At 35.7% G+C, this 7231-nt stretch overlaps 1 long non-coding RNA gene across 1 annotated transcript; it reads left to right on the forward strand.

Moving 5' to 3' along the window:
• The first annotated feature begins 3142 nt into the window (after positions 1-3142).
• LOC109247002 (uncharacterized) lies at positions 3143-5598 on the forward strand. The gene is made up of 3 exons (XR_002071531.2): positions 3143-3250; positions 4881-5046; positions 5540-5598. It is a non-coding gene; the product is annotated as an uncharacterized LOC109247002 (long non-coding RNA).
• The last annotated feature ends 1633 nt before the right edge of the window (positions 5599-7231 follow it).

Raw genomic sequence — 7231 nt, forward strand, 5'->3', positions numbered from 1 at the left:
GAAACACAACATAGACCCCCTAGGTTATGAAACAAGATCAAGCCATCTATAGGAGATGTCATTCAAAAAAGGTAGCTCCAGGGGCGCCTGGGTGGCTCAGTCCATTAAGCATCTGACTTCGGCTCAGGTCATGATCTCACCATTGGTGAGTTCGAGTCCCACGTCGGGCTCAGTGCTGACAGCTTAACAGCTCAGAGGCTGGAGCCTGCTTCAGATTCTGTGTTTCCCTCTCTCTCTCTCTCTCTGCCCCTCCCTCGCTCATGCTATGTCTCTCTCTCTCAAAAATAAACAAACATTTTAAAAAAAGGTAGCTCCAGCGCTATTTCTGAGCCCAGGTGTAAATTCAGCATGTGGCCATTAAATATCAAGTGACTAGATAGCCAGAACCAAGAGCATTGTAAGCTGAACTCTTTCAGACCCACCAAACCCATGTCAAGTAGATCTATCAGCATTATATAGCAAAATGAATATATATATTTGGAATTCCACAGGAGCAGGTTCAGAGGGTCAAGAAAGCTGCATGAACAGGTAAGACATATCTCCATATTATTCAACATTTCACTTAGGTCAGACCCATGGTCACATGAGGGTTTCTCTGGGACAAGCTGACAAAGAAAAAAGAAGGTCAATTTCAGTTCATGGTTGGATTGACTCAGTATGTCAGTGCAAGCAAAAGAGCAACTACTGCAATATATTGTTCTAGAGAGACTTGGACAAATAATATCACCCAGACTCTGCCGTTAGCCACTCTACTGCTGGCACAATGGGTACAAGAAAAAGCAGCAATAGTGGCATGGATGAAGGTGAGAGATGGGCACAATACCATGAGGCTTGTTCAGAAAGCCAATCTAGCTTTCTTCTATCGCTGAAATTCCAGCCTGTCAGCAACAGAGACCATTGTTGAACTCCAGTACAGATTTATCCCCCAATGTGACAAACTGCTACCTTGCTGACAAACTGAGTACACTGAAGCCTTCCCATGCTGGAAGGGACAAAGATTAACATTGTTTAAGATCTGCATATATCTTCGAAATGGGTGTTCCTTTCCTGTCCTTAAGGCTTTGGCCAAAACCACTATCTGAAGATGTATAGAGAATATGATCCACCAGTATGGAATCCCCCAAAAAACTGCCTTGATCCAAAGTACTCACCCTATAGCAAACATGGTGGTGACAATATACCCATGGGATCCACTTACTGAGCTTATCATTTAGTGTTCATTCTGTTACCAGCCTAATAGAGTGATGGAAAGGCCTTTTTAAAGGTCTAACAGGATGTCATTTTACAGAGCCCAACTCTGCAAGAATATTGTATCATCTCCCAAAATGTGCTATATACTTTAAACTAACAATCATCGAATAGTGCTATTTCCCTCCATAAATAGAATACACTGGCCTAGAAACCAAGCACTGAGTGTAGAATTAATTTGTTTTACCATTACTTTCAGCAATCAACTTAAGAAATGTATGTTTTCTTGCCCCAGAAATTTAGGCACAATACATGTAGAGATTCAGGTTCCCAGGCAGGAGGACACTCTTCCCAAAAGGGATGCAATGTCCACTTTAAGCTACAGCTGCCACCCAGTCATTTGGAGCTTATTATGTAAAGAGACAACTAGGCAAAGAAAACAGTCACATCCTGGCAGAGGTAACTGGCATTTATCATCAGTGGGAGACAGGGTTGGGGTTACACAAAACGGGGAGAGAAGAAAATGTCTGGCATCCAGGTGGTTTACTTGGCTATCTTTTAGAACTCTCCTGTCTAATCTTGATATTAAGTGGCCAGCAAGTGTAATTATGAACAGGGCTTAAGTTTTGGGACATTAATTTCCTATTTGGAGTTTTCCTCCTACAGCAAACTACAACTAGAGTCTGACCTGTTCAGACTTATCGCTCCCACCAGCTTGACTAAATTTTAGATAGGCTTCTTTCAGACTAGAGGCCCCTGACCTACTTTTTCTTAGAGTATTTACTTTAGAAAATCTGAAATTGCAAATTATTTCTCTGCCCTTTGAGATGCAAATCTCCCAGCTTCCTGTCAGTTTTACAATCCAGGAATGTCTTTCTCAAAGACCTGAGAGGCATCCCTTTGAAATGTAATCATCAAGAAAAGATAGGGCTCCAGTTATCAGTCAGTCTCTGTGGGTGGATAGGAACCTAACTTTGAAAAGGGACAATTAGCATCTTTTCATGTGTCTGTTAGCCATCTGGATGACTTCTTTGGAAAAGTGTCTAGTCATGTCTTCCACCCATTTCTTCACTGGATGTTTTTTGGGGGGTGTTGATTTTGATGAGTTCTTTCTAGATTTTGGACACTAACCCTTAATCGGATATGTCATTTGCAAATATTTTCTCCCATTCTGAAGGTTGCCTTTTAGTTCTGTTGATTGTTTCCTTCACCATGCAGAAGCATTTTACCTCCTCTGGAGACATGTCAAGTAAAAAGTTGCTGCAGCCAAGGTCAAAGAGGTTGTTGTCTGTTTTCTCATCTAGGATTTTGATGGCTTCCTCCTGTCTCACATTTAGGTCTTTCATCCATTTTGAATTCTTTTTTGTGTACGGTGTAAGAAAGTGGTCCAGTTTCATTCTTTTGCATGTCTACAGCCAGTTTTTCCAACACCATTTGCTGAAGACAATTAGCAAACACAGATGGTCTAATTACAGTGACCAACCTTCCCCTGATGTGTTCCAGTACTTTTCCTTTGGCTCTCTCCAACAGTTAAAATTCCTCCTCTTTTCTTTCAGTGGAGTTGAGCTGAATCTCACCAATTGCAAGTCTCTTGCAGTAGTCTTGAATAAAGTCTTCCTTTCCATTTTTAGCATGCATTTCATGCATTTTTTTTTCTTTGACAAGTCCTGGAGAAGCATATCCCACATGGGATGAACTTAAGCTAATAAGTCAGTGGATCCATGTGGCACAAGTGGTTGACGGTAGTGGATATTGTAGTATACCATGCAGAATCTCCCTCTTCCAATACTCACTCATTCTCCCATCTTCTGGGAATGCTGACTGCTGACTGCTCTCAGCAGTGTCTCTGAAAATACTTTCATCTGAAAATAGCTGCTTCCTCATCTAATGGTTGACCAATGGGAGGTTACTTATACCCAAGCTTTCTTTTCATTTGGGAGAACTCTGAAGAAATCCTACATATGCAGTTATTCTTTAGACCACATTCGTTACTACTATTTTGACACTGTTAAATTTCACCCCAGTCCTGTAACCCTGGATTAGACCATTCATTTTCTTAATGGTAAGAACACTGCTTCATATTAATTTCGAATGCCCAGATAATTATTCAAATGTAAGTTTTATATACCCAGTTATATTTGTTTTCTTAATTTTATACTGTTAACAGTTTTGAACCAATAGCCTTTATGATAAGAATTTTTAAATGCATTGTTACACTCAGTATTCATACATGCACTTCCAAGTTTTGTTTTATTGCCATGTGCATTTTTTTAAATATTTTGAAAACTGTAAACTGTGAGAATGACTTAGATATTCATTCTATTAATATCCCAGAACAGTTCACTTTCCATTGCCTATTTTAAAACTACTGATTTTATTGATTCAAATGTTTTGCATATTTTTATCACCGTTCCTTTAATGTTTTCTGTACACTCAGACACATCTCATTTGTTTATCATGTAATTAATAACATGTGTTTATTTCTCTATGTTCATTTCTCTTGTTTAATAACAAAAAACAGGAGCACATTTATTAACTAGTTACTATAATTTCCATCATCTGAACCAATAGCACAACTATGCTGTTCTCACAGAGTTAATTTGTTTATTTTTTAAAAATGTTTATTTATTATTTATTTTGAGAGGTGGGGGGAGGAGGGGCAGAGAGAGGAAGGGAGAAAATCCCAAGCAGGCTCTGCTGTGCCAATGCAGAGCCCAATGCAAGGCTCAAACTCATGAATCATGAGATCATGACCTGAGCCAAAACCAAGAGTTGGTCACTTAACCTACTGAGCCATCCAAGTGCCCCAATTTTTGTATGAGGTATTTTGTATGGAGGAAGAAACAAGTCTCTTGGTGCTATCAAGTTGCTTAAGTATCCATAGCCTTTCCTTTCTTTCATCAGGCTATGCTGCAACTTAATAGTCTTTTGTCTCTTAATAGTCTATTGTTCTTGCCTTGATGTTTATTTTTCCAAAAATAGGAAATATGATTGGATCATACAATGTTTAGGAATTTTATACATGTTAACTCTGTGTTTAATTTCACCTTCCCTATTATAGTGTCACCAACCTGACAAGAAGGCCTTGTATTTCAATAATACCCCAAATCTACCAATGTATAGAACACACAGTGGTTTCTTTAAATATTTAACAAATGATTGTATGGGAAGACAGTATAACCTCCATAAATATGGCAACATGATTTCAATGTGTTTTAATTTCTTAAAGTGTACAACTATACTTACTTGGCAAAAATCTATTTGGTGATTCTGATGCTACCTAGGAGTTACAGTTTATGAAGGCTTAAGGAACCAAGAGCTTGTTTATTACATCAGAAGAATTTCTAGAGCTCTAACACAAATATTTACAAAGCAGCTCTGCAAAAACAATATAATTTCAAATGTAGTTTCTGATAAGGCTCATTTTCCAACAAGCCTTCCTGCTTGTTGGAATAAAGGCTTGCTAGAATAGAATAGAATAAAGGCTTCCTGCTTGCTAGAATAAAGGCTTCCTTGCTTACACAAACCACCTAAAGAAAGAGATATAGTGCACACATATTAGCCTCTAATTTTCTTTTCCAGAATCTTACATGAAACTCAAACGCATCATCAGAAATGTTTGGCATCAATACCACTCAAGTGACTGATAACAAACTCCCTTAATGTCAAGAGCCATTCCATTTTTCTTTCAGGAAGAATAAGGCCATACCTAAACATATTAAAATATTATTCACTTTGACAATGGAACTAGTTCCAAGACATGAACTATTGCTATATTAGAAACAAGAAGCAATCAGTATTTTTCATTGCCTAAGAATCTCTATACTACAAAAAAATCCATCACTTCTAATGAAATTGGTAAGTACCTAGGAGGCAAATGTCTTTCCTTATTTCTACTGTGAAATCTGGGTTGAAATGAGCAGTTGTAGTTAACTCGCATTCCTATTAACCAGAAAAATTTAGCCAATAGTGAATAAATTTATCAAAGCTTTTGGAAAATGACATGAAATTTTCATTAAGATTAAAAGGACTATTACAGTTCTATTTTAAGTAGACCTGTACTTTTCTTAATATGAAAAACTGAGAATACCAGTAAATTTACTTTTATTTAAATTATATTGATTAATCAACAAAAATATCACTTAGATTCACTTATCTAAATGATAGTAATATATAGTTGAGCTTATGTGTGAGGTTTTTAATACAAATATCATCTTCAATTTCTGCCTATAAAGTGATTATGTAGTACAATTTATGCTCTCTTTACTGTGTAATTGGTTTATCAGTAACTGTTGTGTCAACAGCAAATCATATTTTCTGGTGCATTAATCTTAAGAATTTTTCTTTCTAGACACACAGAAAATGAAGCCACATGAACATCTGAAAGAGATTAAAATGGAATAAAAAGTCCTCAGTAGAATTTTAATGTATTTTTATATTAGCATCAAAGACCAATATTGTATGGCTTCAGATATATGCTTGCAACACAATTATTTTAAGATACTTATTAGAAATCACACAGTGGTTTTAACTTACTAAGGTAAGTCACCTTAATGGTAACTTAGGCATAATTGGAAATTAGATAAATACTTTCAGGCTGATAATGCTCTTAAGGAGTCATTTACAAAAAGCAAAAAAAAATCTTAAGTATTGTTTTGAATAGTAAAGTTAGTAAAGAATAAAATTCTATTAATCAAGAGAAATTGCACTTGAAATAAATCAAAATATAACATTTTGTAAATTTTCAGAAAAATAAATAGGCTATATATTTCACTTTGCATGACTAGATTTCAGTAGTTGTAGTTTTCCTTCCTAACATTAATTTCAATTTTCAATATATACTTTCCTGTGTGAGATCACTTGATTAATGCCAGTCTGTCTCATTAGAGAGAAAGCTACATGAGAGAAGAAAGCATGGGTGCTTTGTTCTCTATCTCCCAAGTTACACTTTGCCTGGCACATGGAATTAGTTTAATATATTTTCTGAATACATTAAAAATAAATGGACAGGGGCACCTGGGTGGCTCAGTCGGTTGAGCGTCCGACTTCGGTTCAGGTCATGATCTCGCAGTCCATGAGTTCGAGCCCCACATCGGGCTCTGTGTTGACAGCTCCAGCCTGGAGCCTGCTTCGAATTCTGTCTCCCTCTCTCTCTGCCCCTCCCCCACTCATGCTCACTCTCTCTCTCTCTCTCTCTCTCTCTCTGTCAAAAATAAATAAAAACATTAAAAAAATTTTTAAATGTCTAAAAAAAAATAAATGGACAATATTACCAAAAAAACTATCTGACTCTCATTAAATGGTTTGTATGTGACCAGACACTGGACCAATAAAACAAAAACAAAATATACCAAATGACCATATGAGTTTAATAAAAAACATTATGCATAATTTTATGCTCAATATTATGCTTAATGCACACAATTTGAAGAAATATATAAATGTAGAAACATGATAGATGACAGACGATAGATAGATAGATAGATAGATAGATAGATAGATAGATGATAGATAAATAGATAGATCTGGACACTTCTGGCCCTAAATTTCCCAATCCCATTTTAATTTCCAAATTCTGTTCTATTTTTTTCTAATTTCAAATGTAATTTGAAATAATAATTTTGTGGCTTTCTGATCCTTTCTGTAATATTAACTACTAGTAATCTATAACAGTATTGTTTTTATCTCAATGAGATTGTTTTGCTTTATAATTGGCTATCTTATAAAACTTCAAAATACATTTTGATAACAAAGACAAAAAAATAATTTTATGGCAAGTCATTTATTTCTCCACACTTTTGATTAAGTTTAAAACATGGTATTTGGAAAAAATTTACAATCTAGATGGACATCAAAACCAAAAATTTAATGAAATCATCCTATAATCATATTTGTCATGAATGGCCTTTGAACTGTAACTGTTCTTTAGTAATCAAAGAGTCATTTTGTCTTCTCATTGATTCCAACATCTACATATTTATATAACTTTTAAGTATGTGTTTTTGGAAACCTATATGGATATAATTTACATAACCACATGTTT

Source organism: Panthera pardus, unplaced genomic scaffold, assembly GCF_024362965.1.
Source record: "Panthera pardus isolate Hobbes unplaced genomic scaffold, ASM2436296v1 HiC_scaffold_13, whole genome shotgun sequence".
Taxonomy (NCBI): domain Eukaryota; kingdom Metazoa; phylum Chordata; class Mammalia; order Carnivora; family Felidae; genus Panthera; species Panthera pardus.